This window comes from Cavia porcellus, unplaced genomic scaffold (genome assembly GCF_034190915.1).
Source record: "Cavia porcellus strain 051 isolate PalLab524CR breed Dunkin Hartley unplaced genomic scaffold, mCavPor4.1 scaffold_39, whole genome shotgun sequence".
NCBI classification, from domain to species: Eukaryota; Metazoa; Chordata; class Mammalia; order Rodentia; family Caviidae; genus Cavia; species Cavia porcellus.
This window is the reverse complement of record NW_026947522.1, coordinates 1,893,962-1,917,637: the sequence shown is the minus strand read 5'-3', so window position 1 is coordinate 1,917,637 and position 23,676 is coordinate 1,893,962. Positions and strand designations below refer to the sequence as shown.

The 23,676-nt window shown below is 36.7% G+C and overlaps 1 long non-coding RNA gene across 1 annotated transcript in view; it reads left to right on the top strand.

Annotated features, from left to right (window-relative positions):
* Nucleotides 1-23,676, top strand: part of LOC134474823 (uncharacterized) — a 91,544-nt gene that overhangs the window by 64,535 nt on the left and 3,333 nt on the right. The window contains exon 6 of the long non-coding RNA XR_010045702.1: nucleotides 1,447-1,633. This is a non-coding gene — a long non-coding RNA (uncharacterized LOC134474823). The remainder of the gene's footprint in view (nucleotides 1-1,446; nucleotides 1,634-23,676) is intronic.

The window sequence follows — 23,676 nt, the reverse complement described above, 5'->3', positions numbered from 1 at the left end:
TCTCTCATTTTCCAATTACTGATCTTTTGTTTTTGTTAATAAATGTAAAATTATACACAGTATTTGTGTAGGTAAAGTCAGTCAACTATATATAGCAGCTTCCTGAATATACAAGTACATATAGATTTCATCATCCTTCCTGTGTTTCTACTAAACTCACAGATTTTGATTCCAATAAACAGAATCCCAAATTATGGTTGTGAAGTTACATTGTAACTGTGAAAATGGAAAGCCACAAGTGCACTGGGCAAACATGTGTTGATCACAAGCATATGAGTCAATGCCTGAAAAAAAATGTATCAGGTTCATCTACCAAAAAATTTGACTAAGGGGTGCCTGTATTTTGAGGTTTCAGATTTGCTCTGGCATATTCAGTAGGTCTGTTGAGTGATATGGAAGCAGCCAAGGTAATCATACTCGCTATTTATGCACATGTTAATTCTGTCAGTGCAGCAGGAGCTAATATTAAAAATTCCAAACCAAGTATTACAAGGTTAAAATCTTGTGCCATTGACAGTACCACTAAATTTCATGCCCCTATGATCCATTGTTAGTCTCAATTTATCTCATAGCTACTGTGTGATGTCACATCATGAAAAGAAACATGAATACAGTAGCAAGAGCAACATTCATAGAAAGACAGCACATTCACTGGGCACCAGTTACACTATAATTCAAATTACCATTACAGCATCAAGTAAAATTCCTTGCATAACTTATCATTTAAACTTCGATAGGTATGTATGTATATAATATGCTGTGTGTGTGTTTCATTACTATCTACTGTTGGAAGCATACATTAGGCACATGGAATCATGTTCATCAAATAAGGGACATTACACTTTTAGTTTAATAGAAAGGCACATTGCTCCTACATTACAGGCTTGTAACAACAGACGAAAAGTCAGAAATAGTCTGGAGAAGTCACATGACAGAACACTTTGTCAAATGACAAAATGCATGTACACTGTCCAAGAATATCTACTCTTCCATTCGAAAGTCTATATCACATGTTTTCTTAAAATTTTTTTAACTTACTCTCAGATCACTACATTGGTTTCATATGGGATATGATTGAACCTGAGAAGGAATAAACCTGGAAGAAGGATACATTTTTGAAAGGAAAATGCCTTTTTAAGATGTTCAGTATATGCTCTGGAAAAGAATATGTGGGTTTATGGTAATGGTTATGAGGCAGAAAAACAGCGTCTAATGGCAAAGACAACAGAAGTATCACCAGACAGAGAGCACTACTACACAAGCATCACCTGAACCTTTAGAAAACTACTGATAAGGAAGCAGATGAGTTTATGTTTGAGATATTGTACTCCAAACCGGTTTGATGACATATCACTTTTTGTGGATCTCTTCATAGTCTCAAAACTGTATCTACTTGTCCTTTTAAAGCCCATGTATAGTATCAGTATTTTATTTCTAATTTATTAGGTAACAAAACATGAATCATGGATGGACACAGAGTGATATTCAAAGATTTGAGTTCAACATGCTTGCCTTAATCTGTAAATATTGATGTGATATGCATTGATTACATCTTCAACATGAGGTTATAGTGGAGCTGACAGAGAAGAAGCAATGAATGTCCCTTGGTGCAGACTGGACAGTCATATTCCAGGTAGGTGGCCTCCAGCTGGAGATAACAACAACAGAACACTAAAAAATGCAAAGAATGAAATGCTTCAGACTGTTGGAATGTTAGACTCATACATAAAAGTCATGAAGAAGGCAGAAGCCACAGCCATTGAGGTTGTGAACCTAATTTCCTTGGGCTTTCTCCATTTTTGTTTTTGACATGCATAGACATATGGGTGTAAATCTCTAATTTGTATACATGAAATATTTGTTGTCAGGCTCAGAATTAGATTCTTTCTTGTAGATTCTGGAGAAAGGTGTGATGAATTTTGCAGTTTAGTGAGAACCTTAAAGAGACTTCAGGTAAGGGTCTTCTTCTAGTAAATATTAGTGTATAAGATGTTACATTTTGCCAGTGGGAAAAGAGAGCAGCTGGCCATGGTCAGATCCCAGATTTGAAATTTTACTACTTCTTGCATGGTCACCAGGATTCACTGTGGCACACCATTTCAGCAGTCAATATCATCCTCTATATGGAAAAGTTATTTACCTGTGTGAATGTGAATGTGTCCTTTGATCATTGGTGCAGCAGGTGGCTTTCTTCTCACTTTTGATTCTTGTGTAGAACACTGGTGCTCAAGGAATGTAATAGATATGTTAATAATTAGTATCTTGCTTTTATGTTTTCCTAGTTTTTTAGTTAAATGTGCCATAGAGAGATGTGGTGGTGCACTCCTGTAATTTTAGCATTCAGGGGAGCTTACACAAAGGAGTTGCACATTTACAAGTTTGCAGCATTGCTGGGCAATAGCAACATACTGAAACATTTCTCAAGAAAATATGGTTGGATATCGTGAGTATCTAGTGTACTCTGGACTCCGGGAAAGGCAAACACGCAAACATGCCTGACCGGGACATGGGGGGTGCAGCGCTCGGAAAGGAAAACAGAAGAGACACGGCACTTTTACTGCCTGCACCGCGTTGCACTGCACTGCACACACAATCTTTATTTTAAGATTCCTATATAGTAAACCGGATCAGTTCACAGAGCCCAGACAATTAAGTAGTGAAAAGGCATTCTTTGTGACAAGCTACAATGTGACAGACTACAATGTTTATTCTAAACTATCTAAGTGAAGTAAACAACCACAACCAGTTCTCCTAACTCCTCTAGCCCAGAAGGAAATTCATTAGCCCAAGAATGATGTTAATTTTGTTTGCTGCTAGTGTCACAAAGGGTGGCCAGCCACTTCCTCAAGACTTCTGCAAAGCAAAGCCAGCTCACACAGTATGGTTTCCAGAGGGTGAGAGATCTCACTGAGAACAGGCATTCCTGTCCTACCTCTGTCTCGCATACTGGGGGCTATTGTTTACTGCAGGTTTGAGGGGGTTGGGGCCTTCAAAGTGACACCTCATCCCCCACAGCTGGAGATGTGTATATGTGCTCTGATATGAACTCTAACCTGTAAAAAGTAAAATGGCCTAGTTGGCTAAAAATTCTGAGAAAATTTTAACAATGAATCTATCTGCCCCATTCCATACTGCTCAATGATGATATCACATACATTATGCTCTACTAGTGGATTGACCATACATACTGTAAAATGCCCTCCCTCTCTGAGTTCTGCTGTCCCCAGGTGAAGCAGTGTAGAAATCTGAGCACACTTATTGATGTATTTCCAGGTGAGAACTGTAGCAATGTCTGACTTATTTATGTCTGACTTGGAAAGTCTACACCTGCTCTAGAAAGGCAAGAGCAAGTTTACCTTAAGGAAATCAACCCAATGGAACTGCAGCTATAACCCTTCTCTCCTTTCTTTTTTGTTTTCTTCAATTGATTCTCTTTCTCTTTTTCCTCAATTAGTCTTGAATTTAAACTTTCAAGTGAGTTATATTGTCCCTGCCTTTCTTGGTTACTTTTCTCTCATTGTTGAGACAAAATTCCTGATGTTCAAAATTAAGTAAATTTTAGTTAACTACAAATTTTGGAGATAACAATTCACACTTAGCTGGCTTTAAAGGCAGAGTGGCATGGTTGGGGTCAGCTGTTCATGTTGGCTGAAAATGACAAAAGCTAAAGGACAAAAGAGGAAAACACATGTCTCCTTCCTTCTTTTACATTGTGTTCTGAAAAGACTTCCCACACCTGGGCAGGTGGAGCACTCACACCAAATTCCCAGCACTAGGACAATGAACCAATCACAAATACTAGATTTGCCTCCATGATTGCATGACGCTTGAGGAGGTCTATCCAAACACAAACCATAACTGTGTCTTTTCTGATTATTCTCTCACTTTCTATTTCATTTGTTTCCTTAAATTTCCCAAAACTTAGGTAATCATTCTTGACCTCCAGCTTTGACTGTGCTGTGTATGACCTCATTCATCACTTTAGACAACCTCTATCCACATAAATGCTCTATTCCCCTATAAAATGGTAAAATAACTACACTAACGTGAAAACAAAAGCATAAAAGTGCATGGTGTATTTTTGATTTCATTAAATATTCACAGAGTTTCATCCTGTGGAGTTAGCCAGGTATGGTTGCCATAGTTAGTAGTTAAGCTGAAGTTGAGACAAGTGCTATTATTAACTGTACTATTTTAGCTAGTTAGTAATATATTATAAACAGTTCTCTCATGTAGGATAACACTGTGATTGCAGGGAGTCATAATCAGCTTCACAGTCCACCAACAAAAATTAGGGGCTAAACTTCAGGTGAATTTTGCATCCTATATACATTAGGATGATGCATTCTTGGGATAGCTATAAAAATGCAACCATATATGAAGGATATCCTTGAAATAAGCCTCAATATTAGTAATAAAGCAATATATCATATGAGATTGGAGCACATAGAAAAGAAAATGAAAGAGAAAATAGAAAATGACAAGATACAGAAGCAAAATCGAACCCTAGTCTTTCACCCCACTTGTTATTAGCCCAAAGCACAATGAGATAGATAAAATTGCATGTCAAAAGCTGGAGCTATCTGCCATGATAACAACAGAATTGTAAATACCAAAAAGTTTACAGAGAAATTCTATCAGATTAAAAATAATGCTTTAAGTCAAATTTGTTAGAGAACACACAACTAAAAGAATGTGTAAACTTAGAAAAATGATGAAAAACAAAAATTGCCATACATAGCAAAAAAAATTGAATCCATGAAACAGATTCAATCAGAAATTCAAGAGATTAAAATGTATGTGATATATAAACCTGTAAGAGATTAAAAGTATATGCAAAAGACTGAACAAAAGAGAGTGTTAGAATTTCAGATTTTGAAGACAAAATTGTTGCTAGTGGTCATGAAAAGAATGCTATCATAAAACTAGGAAGAGACTATGAGAAATCAACAGGTACAAAATGAAGCAAAAAAGAATAATATGAGATTGATTGGGGTCAACGAGAAAGCTGGACACAGGACAAATACTATAAACAACTTCAGAAAAATAATGGCAGAAAACAGCCCAAGTACGGAGAAAGTATGTGACATATAGGGCAAGGGATTTAGCTCACTGACATAAGTGCTTGCTTGGAAGAGGTTGTGAGTTCAATGCCAAGCACAAAAAAAAAAAAAAAAAAAAAAAAAAAAAAAAAGAAAGAAAGAAAGAAAAAAATTTGACACATTCAAATGAAGCGTATAGAACTCCAAATAGATGTAACCAAACTGAAACTACACCAAGATATATTCAAGATTCTAGATTTCAGCACATGAACACAATATTAAAAGTGGGTAGGGAAAAATCACAGATCACTAATAATTGAAAGCCCATCAGAATCACAGTAGTCTTCATTGTAGCTTGGCATTACTGACACCATCATGAGCTCTGCATTTCACTAGTGCACTGTATTTGATGCAGGAGGATGGAAAATTACTTGGTGTACATGTCTTATGAGAAAAGCAGAATGAGCTGCACCTACAGGAAACAATTAACCTGCTCAAAAAAAAAGAAGCAGGATACAGGTGTAAACCAAAGATCAATGGAAGATTCTCCTTCAATAGTTTCCAATAGGATGTCACATTGTTGGTTTTCCCTGTTTAAAAGTTTGTAAGTTTCCGGTTCAGGGCCAATTGTTTGGGCTCTGAAATGGGCAGGGTCTGTATATGACTAGTCCAGAGTTCAGTTAATTAAATTCCAAATATATCAGTTGGGCTGCTCGGAATCCTATATTTTTATTCATGAACCTACCTCAGTATTCTCAACACAAATATCCAAGTGAAGAAGAGTTTGGACAGAAGTAAAAGTCTTGAAAGAAAAATCTTCCAATCTACATTTGATGTATGCTGGAAAACTTTCAAAATTAGTGGAAACATAAGATACTTCCATCACAAAGAACAACTTTCAAATTGAACTGAGAAAAAATAATGAAAGTTACATAGAGAGGTAAAAATGGCCACAATTCCAAGAAAAGCACAAAAACCACCAGGCAGGACAAGTAATTAAACCTAGGAGAAAAGCAGAAAACCAACAGCAGAACAACATTAAAACAAAGACAAACCAATACATATCACTGTAAATGGCCTCAACTCACCTACCAAAAGAAGTAAATGGGGAGAATGGATCAAGAAACAAGATCCAAAAATATGCTGTATGCAAAAGACTTGTTTAAGGCAAAAAGAAATTCAGAAATTCAAAGTCAAAGGATGGAAAACAATCTTTCATGTAACAAGGACCCAGAAAAAAGCATGAGTAGCTATTCTCTTTGGAGACAATATGAACTTCAAACCAAGAATGACCAAAAAGATAAAGAACCTCACTCCATACTTGTTAAGGGAAAAATTTGAAAAGGATAAGATAACATTCACAAATATGTATGCATCTAATACAGGAGCACTTAACTACATAAGACAATTATTAAAAGACATGAAAAATCAAATAATTCACACAATTGATACAGGAAGATTCAATACCCTACTATCACAAACAGATAGATGAACTAGTCAAAAAACCAGCAAATAAATATGAAAGCTGAACCAAATCTGTGAACAAATGAGCTGAATAGATGTTTACCAACTATGTGACCCAACATAATCAGAAAAAGCTTTCTTGTCAGCTGTGCATGGGAGGTTCTCTAAAACAGACCATATATACTAGTCCACAGAACATGTTGAAGTAAATATGAAGGAAATGAAGTTACACCATGCATTTTACCTCACCATAGTGCAAGAAAATTGGGCAATAATGGTAAAATAAATTGGAAAAAACTTCATAAATATATGGAAATTAAATAACACCCTCCTAAAAAAACAATTGGTCACAGATGAAATAAAAGAAGAAACTTAAAAATATCTACAACTCAACAAGAATATAGATGCAAAGTCCTGGATCTTATGGGATTCAATGAAAGCAGTCCTGACAGGGAAATTTATAGTAGTGAAATCACACATCAAGAAATAGAAAGAGCACAAAAAAATAATCTGATGTTTTCTCATTTCCAGAAAAAGAATGGCAAGACAAAACCAAAACCCACACAAGGGAGGAAACTACAAAGATCAGAGAAGAAATTAATGCAATGTAGACCAAGAAAATAATAAAAGAATGAATGAATCAAAGGGTTGGTTCATTGAAAGAATAAACAAAAATGATAAACCCTTAGCCAACCTTATCAAAAAAGAAAAGAAAACCTGAAAACCATGCATTGAGGAATGAAAACAGTAAAATAACTACAGATCCTGTGAAAATTCAGAAGATCATCAGTATCTCCTTAAAAAGCTTATGTTTTCCTATGTTGGATATTATAGAAATGGTTCGATTCCTAGATATATATGAATTGCCAAAGCTGACCAAAGAAGAAATAAAAATTCTTGTTAATGCAGTTTCAGTTAATGAGACTGAAAATCTAATTAAAATTTTATCAGCAGCTGGGCATGGTGGTGCTTGCCTATAATCCCAGACTTGGGAGGCTGAGGTAGAAGGATTGTTGTGAGTTTCAACCTAACCAGGGCTACAAAGTGAGCAGAATGTCACCAACTGCATAATGAGACCTTGACTCACGAACATGTAAAAAAAGAAAAACAGTGACAACAGCAGTGCATGCAAATCAACAAATTTTAATATCATATCAACACAGGCAAAGACAAAAGTCAAATGAAATGTTTTCTCTGAATTTGTGAGTTTTCCTAATAGTATTTTGATGGGAATTTCAATAAATCTATATTACAGTTTGCAATAAGATTTTTTTGAATTTTCTCCAAATCCTTGAAGGTAGTTTTACTGGATTCTTATACTCGCCTGATGCATGCTAATAGATATGGTCCTAAGAGTTTCAAACTATTGAGTTCCCATTCTCAAAGATATCCATATTAATATGACAATTTTTCTGTTTGATTGAGACAGGGTTTCCTTATGCCATTCAGACTGACTGTGGACTCACTTCTTAGTCAACTAAATTCACACTAATTAGCCCTCCTCAGCCTCCCAAGTTTTGGTAGTATAGGTGTGCACCTAAAACCTGAAAAAAACAAGGGAGAGAGAAAGATTGTTAAAAGAAAACAAAAATAACAGAGCTGAATGAAAACTGACTTATCTAAAATGGGAATTATGGAATGATGTGGCAGAGGAAAGCTAGTCATGTGGTGGCATCCAGGAAGTAATAACAAATACAGAGTTAGGAATGGTACCTATTGTGCTACAGCACAACAGTGACCTCCTTCCTCCAATACATATGCAATTTACTAGACTGAGGAGGTCCAAAAGCTCATGTGAATGCAAAACTAAGAGCAAATAAGCAGCTTATAACCAAGGTTTTGGGACATGGCATTTAGCAGATGTCTCACATTCAAATTGAAATAGAAGAAATATAATCCTACCCTGTTTGATGTCAAATGCACCAAGTTGGTTCTCTCACAACATTGAGAAATGAAGTCACAAACCAAAAGAAGTTCAAGAAGTTTTCTTGGAAAAAAAATTAGCCCTGGATTTTCAGGAGTGGTCTTCTGTGTTTTGGCCACAGACCTATTGTCAAGGTTCATTTATACAGCAAAGTCACAATGTGGTGCAATGTGGGTCTCAAACTACAATCAATCTATAAGCTTATAGCTGCTTAACTAATATTATCCAGCAGGGAAACAAGTTATCCAGAAAAGCTATGTAGAAAGAGATAAGCATTTTGTGGGAACAATAGTCCAGTGTTTCTGGTCATTGAGTAAGGTAACTGATGCCTATCTGGACATCCTGGAGGAAGTCGTGGTAACTGTAGTACATTTCAAGCTATTATTTTTCTCTTCAGGAGGCATGTAGACATGGTCACTGCATCTTCTCATTCAGGTCTGGCTTTCTTCAGCTGTGCCTCTAGCAGTGATACTTGTGTTTAGGTTGTTACATTGACTCCTTAGAGGTTCCCAATTCCTCTCTGACTGTATATCAATTTCTATCTACCTTGACCTCCTTTGAAAAAATCACAATACTATTTGAATGGATAAAGTGATGTTTATACATTTAAAAAATATTATTTACCAGTTATTTAGCTCAGCAGGCAGAAGCACATGCCTGGCAAGTGCTAGCATGTGAGTTTGATACCCAGTTCAGAAAACAAAATATAACTTAAAATGCAAGGAATAAAATAATTTCACATGTGAAGATGTAGATTAACAAGATTTTTTGTTAAATATGTCAATGGCAAATAAATTTTGCTAAAATTCATATTTAGTATCTAAGGCTATTGGGCCAGGATATTGAGTTCAGAGTTGCAAGCACCTGCCTGGCAAGCTCAAGGTCTTGAGTTCATTCCCTGGTACCATAAAAAATATCTACATCTTTCAACCATGCAGTGCTATGAGCACAATTGTTGAAATTGATAGTTAAAAGGCTCAATGTTTCTTTTGTGGTTAAGAAATACCTACAGATAACATGGTAAATAAAGTGAATGATATACTGTCCCCTATACTATAGCAATTTTCTTAAAGTTGTTTTTATTGTTTGTTTTACCACATGCTTGATGTTATACATGAACAAACAGAGCTTCGTTATATTTGTGTTGTGTTTGCCAATACCCAAGTTGTATGACCAAATTGCCTGTTGGTTACCTTTGCAAACGCAACTATTTTCTACAACTTGTAGTGCCATCATACTTTTCTGTGTGTGCCATCTTCCTGGGTGAACTAATAGATATGTTAAACATGGTTACCCTCTGCAAAGGACAGATGTTATCTAAAATTAGTTGACAAAGGATTGCAAATTGTTTTGAGACCTCTCTATCCTCTGCAAAGTGAAACAAATTTCTTCCACATTCCTTAGTGGATCAAGGATTTCTCATTCCTTCATCCACACCCATAAACCATTCACTTTGTAATTCTTTTTTCTACAATAAGCCTGAAAAAGTTTTAAGTGAGTTACACAGCTTTGCAAACTCCAGCTGTACTGTGTCCCTGGTACCAGGCAAAATAATTCAGCTTGCATTTTTTTGAAAAACATGTCTTGCCCCATTTTTGGACACCATTTGGATGGGCTCATTTTTGTACTGCAAGACTTAAAAGGTGAAAATATTTGGCTAAGTAGAGAAACTGTGATAATCATTTTTTCAATTTAATCGTATATTTCACTATTTTCATTAAGTATATTTTATTTGCTAAAATTATGCTAAGTGAAATTGATAAACAATTCTTAATGTTACAGGGAGCTGAGTTAGTTAGAAATATAGGCAACCAGACAGTAATATAGGGGAATGAAACTCCTCACTGACTATGTCTGCTATGAGATTGCGTTCTTCAAAACCAAAGAATGAATTTTGGAAACAACAAAAGTGAAGAGCAGAATATATTTATTAAATGTAAGAAAGTGAAGGATTTGTTCTCCTCACCCAAAGAATCACTACTGTAAATCGTGATTTTTTTTCACTCAGGAAATGTACATTTTATGATAATTTGTGCAGCAGTCTCAAATGTGCCTCTATTAGAGTAAAACATAGTGAAAGAAGAATGAGCCAGGCATTCCATGTTCTGAATGTAGAGGCATTAAAAAAAAGTTTTTTACTTAATGCTATTGCTGATGTTTTGTATAGAAAATAAGATAGGGTGACAAAAACAAGCAAAAATGATTATGTAAGATTTTATACTCCTGCACAAAAATAGAAGCCAAAAACAGAATTCAAATAAAAAAGGATGAAAATATAATCTACAGAATGGGAGAAGTTTTGCATGTTACTCCTTGACAGCTAGCATATAGTCAATAGGAACATAAAATGAATACACACTTTTCATAATGGGCACAAATTGCCAAGAAATACCTGAAGAACTATTGAGCATTTTTATACAAAGGAGAAATGCAAATAGGATCACCATCTCATTGCAGGGAGAACAAATCACCACAAGACCAAAAGAATGTACATGTGACTGCAGGAGAAAAGGAACTATTTAACTTTGTTGGTGGAAGTGTAGGTGAATTGATCTTCCACTACTGAAGTTAGTGTTCAAAGTATTCAAAAGACCAAATGTAGTAAGTCTGCTCAGTGCAGTGCTTCCTTAGTGGGTCTCTTTCCCAGAGAGTTAAGGACATATTGCAGTGATTCATGCAGTCTTGTTTCCTGCAGCAATAGTCACTTTTTTCTGCGGAGTGCAGCAGCAAGCACTGCTCTGTCAGCCACCAAATACCAACGATAAATAACAAATATTCATCAGTGTGCTCCATTCAGTAAGTGATATGATATTTTATTATGAAATGGGCCCTAAATTAGCTTTTTCCTAGTAGACTACAGGTCAGTATAAGCATGTAATGTAACAAGGCCATCACAATTACTCTGTGCTCATTAGATTTGATATATTTTTCTTTTTGAGGCAGCATGCTGCTATGCTGTTCAGGCTGGCTTTGAGATCATTTTATAACCCAGAGTGGCCTCAAACAATTCTCTTGCCACAGCCTCTCAAGTACTGGGCTTACACGCACAAGCCACCAGGTCCAGTTTAGATTTGGTATATTAAATACAATGCATATTCAGTACATTTCATTCCAACTATTTTGTTTGTTAATATATTGGCACATTTAGGCCCATTATCTGTAGCCACCGTAACCTTATTGAGGTGGTGATGTGCATAACACCAGACTCATGACATTCTGTCCTACGTTCAGTGCTGTCAGTGTCCTGCAGTGAAACATACGTGTACACGTGTATATATTGGTTTGTTTTTCTACTTGTCTTAAATAAGATTTTTAAAATTTCCTTGTATAATCAGAGAGTTGATAACCCTATCTACATTTTCACACAAATTCCCGCAGTTAATTAGAGTACAACAAATGCAGACGGGACATGGACCAAATAGTTTCTGTGTGAGTATGTGAAGGCACATGTGAAGAATACATTGTGAAGGTTTGTGTTCCTTAATATTTCATTTCAATGAACTTCACATGTTCTCACTGTTGCTTATGTGAGGTGGACCAGATGAATACTTTAAGATATGAAGTGGTACAAAGTCCTTTTTCTTTTTGTACTGAGGATCAAACTCATGACCTTGCACTTGCCAAGCAGATGCTCATGCCGCTGAGATAAGTCCTCATCCCCCATAAAGTCTGTTTTAGAATTTAAGTATCTAAATAAGTATTTAAGAAAGGGAAGAAAAGGCTCAAGTTCATGCAATAAGGGAGGAAATTATAAAAATCAGAAAAGAAATTAATGCAATAGAGACTAAGAACACAATACAAATAATCAGTGAAACAAAGAGTTGGTTCTGTGAAAGAATACATAAAATGGATAAGCACCTTGCCTACCTTATTTAAGAAAGGGAAGAAAAGGCTCAAGTTCATGCAATAAGGAATGAAAAAGACAAGTATCTAAATAAGTGGTGGTTTGGTCACTTAGTAATGGTCAACTTGGACCAGCCAGTGAACTGAGTCATCATGGTTTTGGGAACAGAGCATGCATTGAAGAATTGTTGCAAACAGCATCAAAGGAGAAATGAAAGGAAGGTGCTAGGCTGTTCATTCTCATGGAGAAGCTGGTAGCAGTGATTCTCCAGATATGAACTCAGCCATCATCATCATTAGAGGAGTCAGGGCCCCATTTTACTTTGCATAGCTACTGTTCTCTTTTACAGAACTCTGGCCCTTATCATGAGCTTTATATCTTGGCTCCAGTACTGATCACTCAGCCTGATGGCACAGATCTTGCACCCAAGGACACAGAATTTGTAGCTTCCAGCGCTGAGCTTTGACCCTTCCTAGTACACTACCTTGATATAGACATGCACGAGAAATTGGCAGTGACTCTAGATCTCCAGGTAAACTTGTGACAGTCCTTGACATGGGTTCTTTATGTCTTAGAATCATTCCTGGTTTGAAGAAGGTCACCACATACTAGTTAGGGGAAAACATCAAAAGAAAGAGATAACTATTGTAAATATATATGCACCAAATTCTAGAACACACAATTATGCAAAAGCAGCTATTTACAGAAATGAAAAATCAAATAAGCAATAATACATTTATAACAGGAGACTTTAACACACCTTGGACACCAAGGGACAGATGAGCCAGACAAAAATTCAGCAAACAAATAACACAACAGAATCACATCTGTAAACTAACAGACCTGATGGACATATACAGAGTGTACCAGCCAACACCATCAGAACATATATTCATCTCAGCAGTACATGGGACATTCTCTAAAACAGACTATATAATAGCCCACAGAATATTTTTAAATAAATGCAAAAGACTTGAAATTATCCCATGCATGTAATCAGATCATTGTGCCATAAAACTAGGAACTGCAAAAATCACACACACACACATGGAAATTGAATAATATACTCTTGAGCAATCAGTGGGTCACAGGGGAAACTAAAGAACAATTTAAACAATGTCTAAAAGCAAACAAAAATGCACATACAACTTACTGGAATGTGTGGGACTCAATGAAAGCTGTCCTCAGAGGAAAATTTATTACACTGACTTCGCATATCAGGAAACCACAAGAATACAAATAAACAATCTGATGCTACACATCAAATATCTAGAAAGTCCAAAGCAAATGGAGTTCAAAGCCAAAAGAAAGGAGGAAATTATAAAAATCAGAAAAGAAATTAATGCAATAGAGACTAAGAACACAATACAAATAATCAGTGAAACAAAGAGTTGGTTCTGTGAAAGAATACATAAAATGGATAAGCACCTTGCCTACCTTATTTAAGAAAGGGAAGAAAAGGCTCAAGTTCATGCAATAAGGAATGAAAAAGACAAAATCACTACAGACTCTTGGGGAATATAAAACATCATCAACACCTACATTAAAATCATCCACTCTCATTGTTTTAATAACACAGAAGAAATAGACACATTCCTAGAAACATATGAAGTACCAAAGTTGGATCAAGAAGATGTAAAAATGCTGAATAATCCAATCTCTATTAATGAAATTGAAAATATAATAGTTCTGCTTATGCATAGAAAGAGCCCAGGCCCAGACTGATTCACTGTGTAATTCTACAAGAAATACCAGAAGACTTAATTCTGACACACCTCAAATTCTTCAATGAAGTCACAATGGAAGTAATTCTTCCTAAGTCATTCCTGGAAGTAAATATTACTCTAGTACCAAAACCTGAGAAAGACCCAAGTAAAAAAGAGAACTCCAGGCCAATCTCCCTAATGAACACAGATGCAAAATGCTCAATAAAATATTGGCAAACAGGATGCAGCAAGTCATCAAGATTATACACCACGACCAAGTGTGATTCATTCCAGGCAAGCAGGGATGGTTCAACATATGTAAATCAATCAATGTAATCCACCATATCAACAAAACCAAAAGTAAGAATCACATGAGCAATTCTATAGATGCAGTAAAAGCTTTTCCTAAGGTGCAACTTCCATTCACAATAAGAACCTTACAGAAAATTGGAATAGATGATCTTTACCTCAATATGATAAAGGCCATCTATGACAAACCAACAGCCAGTATCATATTAAGTGGCCAAAAACTGAAGGCCTTTACCTTAAATCAGGCACAAGACAATTATGTCCCTCATCACCATTTGTATTCAACATAGTACTGGTAATACTAGCCAGAGCAACTAGAAAAGAGACAGATATAAATGGAGTAAAGATAGGAAAAGAGGAAGTTAACTTATGACATGATACTCTACATAGAAGACCCCCAAAACTCCATTGGAAATCTCCTAGATATAATCAATAAATTCAGCTATGTAGCTGGATACAAAGTCAATACTCAAAAATCTATAGCATTCCTACACATTAACAACAAATTCATTGACAGAGCAATAAGAAAAGCCACACCCTTCACACTGCCATCCAAAAAAATGAAATACTTTGGAATTAATCTCACGAAAGAATTTTAAAAATCTATATAAGGAAAATTATAATGTCCTGAAAAAGAAATCAAAGAGGATCCCAGAAAATGGAATGACATCCCTTGTTCATGGATGGGAAAACAAAATATTGTGAAAATGGCCTTTCTTCCAAAACTGTAATACAGATTTACTGCAATCCCAATGAACATAATATCAACATACCTCATAGATCTAGAGAAATCACTCCTAAAATTAATCTGGAACCAGAAGAGACCTAGAATAGCAAAGAAAATTCTAAGCAGTAAAGAAAAGGTGGGAGGCATCACAGTCCCTGAGTCGGTTATACTACAAAGCAATTATAATAAAATCAACATGGTATTGGAATAAACTCTCAACTATAGATCAATGGAATAAATTAGAAGGTACAAACACAACAACAAACACACTCAGCCATCTTATCTTTGATACAGGAATCAAACATTTTCACTGGAAGAACGACAGTCTCTTTAATAAATTATGCCTGAAAAACTGGCTCGCCATAGGCTGAAAGCTAAAACTAGACCCATGCCTATCACTATGTACTAAACCAAAATGTAAATGGATCAAATATATTAACATTATAACAGAAACAGTAAATCTGTTGGAAGATAAATAGGATATAAATATTGAAGACATAGGGGTAGGGAGAGAATTCATGAAAGGGGAATTGGAAGTCCCACTTGATCCAGCTATTTCACTTCTAGGCACATTCCCAAAAGAACTGAAAACATCATACCTCAGTGGTATATGTGCACCCATTTTTATGACAGGACAATTTGTAATAGCCAGATCTTGGAAACAACCTAAGTGTCCATCAACTGAGAAATGGATAAAAATGATATGCTATTTTTACACAATGGAGTACTACTCAGCTATTAAGAATGATCACATTGAGATATTCATAAATAAATGGATGCAACTTGAGACCTTACTCATACCTGAAATAAATCAAACTCACATGTATAAATACTGTATAGTCTCCCTACTGTAAAAAATGGTAAAAGTACATAAGAGTTTAAGGTAATCATGAGTCCCCATTACATTGCTTTGGAGACATATAATGTTCCCATTCTTTAGTTGGAATGGTTTTATCCTGGGTTGTTTTATTTTATTATCTGTGATGGCATGAACAGCTATTTTGAAGACAACAAGATATTGTAATAGGCACTGCTAATTTAATATCATCTTGCTTTGAAGTGCTACCATTCTTTTGTCCTTCTGTTTCCATTGGTTCCATCATGTATTTTATTGGATTTTATTGTGTGTGATAGTATAAACAAATCTTTTATGGCCAATGAGATAATATGGTAATGAGTTTTTATTTTCTATTATTTGGTTGAATACCCTGTAATACTTTCATTCTCTTTAAAGGTGTTATACTATTTTGTCGTGTTTGTTACTATTGTATCTGAAGGTATATTCAACCCTTTCAAGGAAAGAGAATTATGGTAGCTACTGATATATTGGGTTGTTTTGTGGTGAAATTCTATGTTGCATAAATTTTTCATTCTGCAAAAACTAATTTGCAAGTCTCTCAGATCTTTTACTGATTTTGCTGATGTGAAGAAAAATGTAGGATGCATAATTTGATTTCCCAATAATCAATTATCACAGCTCTATAGACCTATCTGAGCTCATGGAATTTCAAATGTAGGCTAGCCTTATTCCATCTAGAACTAGCTTTGAACCTAAGTGGTTCAGCAACATTTTAGTAGACTTCTACAAGCACAAGAGGGATAAGTTTCTCAGAGCCTCCCTCCTTTTTGGTTACATTTAGACAGTGTGTAACAATGCCATGTCTCTATGGTCAGCAGGCCCTCATGTCTTTGCATCAAACTATTGTTTCTGCCATCAATGCTATTTTAACATTATCTGTTTAACCTATTTGTGTTATTCAAACAACTCTAGGTAAAATGCAATTTTACTCTTCAATTGAGTTAATGAGTCTTTTCTCATTTTCTTACAGCATCTTGCACTGTTAATTGTTCCTTATTATTACCACCATGAGTTTCTTACTCATTTATCATGAAAATATTATGCATGCTGAGAAACAGTATTGACCAAAAGAAAAGTGTTACTCTGTCCTCAGCATCTCATGGCTCAGAATGATATATTCTCTTCTGTTGAGCATGGTGACTAAGCATAAATGTGATGAGACAGGACAAAGTCTATCACTATTCAGTACAATTGAAAGGCCATGTCTGGGAGTGAGAGAAAATGGCAGTGTTAGAATGAGACTGGCATGACATGCACTTGTGAATCCTGCAAATTTATGTAAAAATGTTGGGGCCATTGAAGCTGAATACCTGTGGAGGCCTGTGGCATGGCCTGGGCATGATTGAATTGAGAAGGAGGAGACATTTAAGGGAGCAAGATAAGGCTAGATAGTTTTCCTAAATTAGCATCATTTGTTGCTCTGAGTGATCCTTGAGCCTCTCCCAAGATCCTGCTCAGCTTTACTCAATTGTCCACTCAACTCCTTGCTTGCTCTGATTAAATAGGTCCTTCCCAGCCATCAGTCAGCCATACACCTAACAGATTTTTGAGGTCTGACAAGGATTTTAGTCCTCCTGCAGCCCTAAAGATTGTGTCACTTGTTTCCCTCTTTTGGGCCATGCATCTGTTTGGGGGTGTGGGGGGTCTAGGCACAGACCCCAACAATTACTGCCTGAACAGGGACTCTACAGTGGGGATGTCTGCTGTGGAATGTCACTTCACATTGCTGTGTTCCTGGGGCATAAAATGGACCCAAAAGCATGTCTATTTTATTTTGTTTGGAAATTACTTTTATTTTCTTTGAAAAAAATCCCTTCACCATTTAAGTCATGGGGACTTCTGTGTCTGAAGTGCAACAGAAACATAATGCAAAACTGCTTTTCCTTAGGAAGATGGGCCATGTTTGGTGCAAATCTTGTGGGCTATTCATGATCATTGTCCTTGGTGTTCTGAGGTTGGTGTGGTTACTGTGACAGATTGGGAAAAAATACACAAACTGCTGCACTGAGGAGCCTTGAGCTCTGATTTCTGTCTTGCACACTTGGTATTTTTGCTGGGATGCTGTGACATTTGGCAGGGAGGAACGGCTGGTTTCCCAGTTTTCTTGGATGGCTCACTTGTGCTGCTTCGCCTCTTCCACTTGCTGCTGCCTTCACAAGATGCAAACCCTGTAAAACCTCTAGGCAAATTTTCATCTGTTCGACCTCCCATGCAGAAGATGGCCCAAGAAGGTAAACATGGCAAATTAATTGCTTGACCTGTTTTGTATCAACAGGAAAAGAGCCCCACTTTGAAAGATTGCAGTATTCTATTTAAAGACTTAAAAGGGACAGGGGGTAATTTTAGTGGCCTAAGAGGCTGCCTGACACCCATAAGTTTGTGAGTTCAATACCATGTTCCTAAAAAAAAAAAAAAAAAAAAAAACCAAGAAAAATAAAGAGTTTAAAATGGCTGTCAAGGAATATGGACTTAAAACTACTTTTGTAATTGGCATTATTGAGGATATCGTTCATGGTTGTGAAATGACCCCTTTGAACTGGAAACTCTCAGTGCATACTATTATCACTCTAGCCAAACATCAGGTGTGGCTTAAGAGCATACTGGTGCTGAGGACATGCAAGTTATGAATAATTTTGATTGCTATATTCATATAGGAGCTGCTGAGTTTTGAGGCGAGAGAGATTTTTCAGATATATGCCAACAAGTTAATTGCCACCCTCAGGCTATTATCCTCAATTGCTTTAAAAGCTTGAAAAAGACTCCCTGAAGCAGTGGACACACAAGGTTCCTTTAGTACTATTAAACAGGAGGACACTGAACCTTTCCTTGACTTTATGAAGATTAAATAAAGCTATTGAAAGCCAGGTGGACAACAAGGCAGTAGCCTCTATCTTGTTAAAGCAATTAACATACAAAAATGCAAATCAAGGCTACAAAAATGCTTTAAAAGATGTTTCTGTGATACTTGACACTAGCTTGGAATTCCCTGGTATGCTTTAGAAGTTCCTACTACTTTTCATGATCCTTTACCTCCTGGACAGCTGGCCAGTTCTTTCCTATTCACCTGCATCAAAAAAGAGGCATTTTGTTATCCTTGGCCTCAGTAATGCTGGTTATACGGGCATATTGTTGCTTCAGTTGTGATCTCTCTTACACATTCAACTAATTTTTTTGAATCTGTAACCCAGCTAATTGCCTTGCCTTGTCTTCTCTAAAACTTATGATGTTACTCATGGAAATCAAGCACTTGGCTCCACTGTGGTGGCTACTGCTATTCCCCTGGGAGATGAATGCTGAGGCCTCTGTTTAACTATTGACAACCTTTTCTTTTCAGGATTGCTACACACTGGAGCTGATGGTTTTGTTTTACTCCACTCACCTGGCAATACTTTATTTCCCATTGTCAGTGCTATTCCCTCTCATCACTTGAGGATGTACTGGAACACCTATAGTCCTTGGAATTGATTTAATCAATACTGTCTTACCACTTACCAAGGCTAACTTTTCCTTTTTGCTGTCCTCTGCTGTTCCCTCTGCAAGACTCATGTCTGGGAATTTAGCTCAGTGGCATGAGTGCCTGCCTTACAAGTGCACAGTCATGAGTTTGATCCCTGGGACCAAAAAAAAAAAAAATCTGCAAGTGGCTTTGCTGTCTATGTTGGTTCCGTTTCTTTTGATATGCCCCAGGATCATTGTTTGTCTCTATTTACTCTACTTCCCTTTTCTCTTCAAACTTATTGCATTAGCAGCCCTTTAAATAGTGCTCTCACTGTCTTCACTGATGGAACCCCCCATCATGAAGCTGTAACATATGTTTTTGTAATAATTGAAAACACCTTTTTTCACTGCCACAAACCTCTTGTCAATGCAGTGAGCTCTCTGTGTTATCCTTCCTTTGCAAATTTTTTCAACCCATGTCCTTAACTTAGTTACTGCCTCTCATAATACTATCTCACACTTATCTTCTTCTCTTGTTGTCTCTCCTGTAGCAATAGACTCACACTTATTGTCTCTTTTTTACATCTCACAGGCTCCTCTTTGCCTTTAACATGCCACTCTTTTTTTTTACATATATGTAGTCATTAAGCCCTACCTGTTGTTTGATATGATAATGCTATTACTGATCAAGCACTGAATATTCTATTCTCTCTTTTTTTGGGCAAGGTCTTTTCAACAGTGTCTTTATAAGCATTTCAGCCTGATCTTGAGATAAATTTGTAGTCTATCCTCATTTGATAACAATAAAGAGAGCCCCACCTTTTTTCACCAATCAGTTTGTTCTTTCCACAAATTGTTTCACATTCCATCTTCTGCAACTAGAGCTTCTATTTCCACTGGTTTCCATTGTGCTGCCATGCCTCCCCCTTTTCCCTGTGATGCTGTCAACTCTAATGGCCTCTGCTCCAGTGACTTATGGTAACATGCTACACAGTGTTCCTCCTTAAAACTTTTTCATTTCTTCAAGTTTTTCTTGATACATTTTCTGTTTTTATTTGTGCTTCACAACTGCATGGTGAATCTGCCCAACATGTAATTCAACATCTCCTGGCTGCATTAGCAGTCAAGGGTGTATCTTCCTTTTTTAAACTGACAATGATCCAGCCTATACCTCACAGGCTTTTGCTTCCTTTTGTTCCATATGGCAAATTTGTTATGTAAATTGTATCCCCTATAATCCCAGTGGCCACACTATCATTGAAGAAGCTCATTATTCACTGAAATCTCTTCTCTTAAAATAATTAAAGGAGAAAAATGCACTTCCTGCACAAATTTTTACTATTCTGTCCATGGTGCTATTTACTGTAAGTGACTTCTCTTTGCCAACAAGGTTTTCTTCTTCCCTAATTCAAATATGTTTTTACCAGGCTATATCTCTGACAAAGCCTTTTGTATCATACAAAACACCTCCAGACTCAAGGGTCTGGTGCCCCTGCTGAACTGGGTAAGATAGGATACTTCTATGTTATTGCCAAGGCCTTGTGTGGATTTCTGCTTATTGTGTTTGCCCTACATGGAATGAGTTGTCACCACAGGACAGGCTACACAACATAATTCCACCATTTCACCTCTCCCTGAATCAAGCCTTGGATCCTTTTATGCCAGATCTCTGCTAGTTGGTGTATTACAAATCCAACTGGTTGATTTGTAGCTGTAAATTCTAAATTTTTAAGAAAGTATTATAATTTGGCTTGATTAAGGATATGCTCAAGCGTGCTCTGACTTTATGTTTGTCAGTCTGTCCACATATCAGTTGCGTGTTTGTCCAGTTGGTTTGCAAGCAGGTCCTGAAAGTTTCTGAGCTTCTGATTGTTCATACCAGTAAAGCAGAAAGCAAAAGTGCCCATACAGGAGTGCTCAAGGTGCACAGAACATCTGGGAAATGTCCTGAGGGCATGGAGTGCTGGAGGTGAACAGGTGTTCCAGCACGGGGAGCGTGGAGTGTAAGAATTGAGCTAGTTTTCTTCTGTTTTATTCCTTCTGTTTTTATCTCACTTATCTTGTTTTTATCTCTCCTGTGGCCATGGGCTCACACTTAGTATCTTCTTTTTACATGTACAAATTATTTGCCCTCACAATGCTGCACTTTTTCCTTTACATAAATGTGGTCATTAAGCCCTACCTGGCTTTTTAAAAGGTAATGCGATTTCTGATCAAGGATTGCATATACTCTACAGCCCCCCCCCACTCCTTTGGCCTTTTTGAGGAAGGTTCTCTCTATACAGTTCAGTCTGGCCTTGGGTTTACTCTATAGTCTATCCTCTTTTTGATAACACTAAACAAAGCCTTGTCGTTTTTCACCAATACACTTGTTCCTTGCATAAATTGTTTGACATTGTACCTTCTGAAGCTAAAGCTTTTATTTCCACTGGTTTCCATTGTGCTGCCATACCTCACCCTTTTCCCTGTGATGCTGTCAACTCTCATGGCCTCTGCTGCAATGAACCTTGGTAAACATGCCACACACTGTTTCTTGATTTCCTTTTCATTTCTTCATGTTTCTGTTGACCCGTTTTCTAGTATTATTTGTGCTTCACCACTGCATGGTGAATCTGCCCAACATGTAATTCAACATCTCCTGGCTACATTTGCAGTCATGGGTGTATCTTCCTTCCTTAAACCTGAATATGGTCCAGCCTATACCTCACAGGCTTTTGCTTCCTTTTGTTCCTCATGGAACATTTCTCATGTAATTTTATCCCCTATAATGCCACTGGCCAAGCAATCATTTAACAAGCTCATTATAACCTCAAATCTCTTCTTGAAACAATTAAAGGAGAATAATGCACTTCCTGCACAGGTTCTTACTATTCTGTCCATGGTGCTATTTACTGTAAGTCACTTCTCTTTCCCAAAAAGGCTTATTACTTAATTCAAATATGTTTTTACCAGGCTATATCTCTGACAAAGCCTTTTGTATTATACAGAACATCTCCAGACTCAAGTGGGCAGGGGCTGGTGCCCCTGCTGATCTGGGGAAGAGGGAACATTTCTGTGTTATTGCCAAGGCCTTGTATGGAATTCTGCTCTTTGTGTTTGCTCTGCATGGAATGAGTTGTCACCACAGGCTACACAACATAGTTCCACCATTTCACCTCTCCCTGAATCAAGCCTTGGATACTTTTTACAGGATCTCAGCTAGTTGGTCTATAAAAAGGTGAACTAGTTGATTTATAGTTGTAGACTCTAACCTTGTAGGAAGGTTTTGTTATTGGGCTTAAGGATATGCTCAAGTACACTCTGATTTTATAAGATGTTTGTCCATCTGTCCATGTATCAGTTGTGTATTTGTTTAGTCTGTTTGTAAGCTGTTGTTGGGAGTCCCTGAGCTAATGATTGTTCAAGCTTATAAAGCAGAAAGCAAACATGCCCATACAAGAGTGATCAAGTGGCCCAAAACCTCTGGGAAGGACCCCGAGTGCTTGGGGTGTACAGGTGTTCCAGCACTGGGAGCACTGGGTATAAGAGATGAGCTAGTTTAACAAAGGAGTATTGAACAAGTACACAAATGGCCTCTGAGGAACTTAAGTTGTTCTCAAAAACCTCCACAAGCTCTTTGCTTATTTCTGTGTTTGTTTGAATCAGCACAGATTGTCTGTGTACGTTTATCCACTTGTCCACTCGGTGAACAACTGTTCCTTTCATTTGGAGCTCAGTAATCTTTCTCTTTTTCCATATCTGGATCACATAATCAAAGATTTGTTTCTTTACTGATTTATAAAATATGCTTGTACCTTGTTGCCAGCTATTCCAAATGTCACAAAGACTGGGTATATGAATGAAATATGTTGTTATTTACCATTGACTTGATAGTCTCATTACTTAAAATTGATATTATTAGGATGAATAAACAAAGTCCCTTATGACTGAGATTGCTGGACAGGGCTCTAATTGATAAATCAGAAAGTGGCTGCCTGGTAAAGTTTTTAACCAGTTCTTGTTTATTCATCAGAGACCTCAATGATCTCCATAGCCTTATAGGAGACACTTTAACTAAAGTCATGAAATGTACTCCTCAATGTTCACATTGGTCAATATCAAAAGAATTAATGCATTTTTTGATTTAAGATGCCTGAGTAAACTTTTCACATTGTTATGACAGTTGATTGTCACCAAATTCATGATATATTAGATATATTTATGTTTATGGAGGCATAGACCTCTAAGATTGTAAAATGGGGATTACTTATGGTAGCAGACTTTTGATTCATGTTTATACTTCAGCTAATAACAAAGACTTGTAAGATTCATATTCCACTAAAGGTCAATAAATTGGTCAATAATACATAAGAAACTTCTTGGG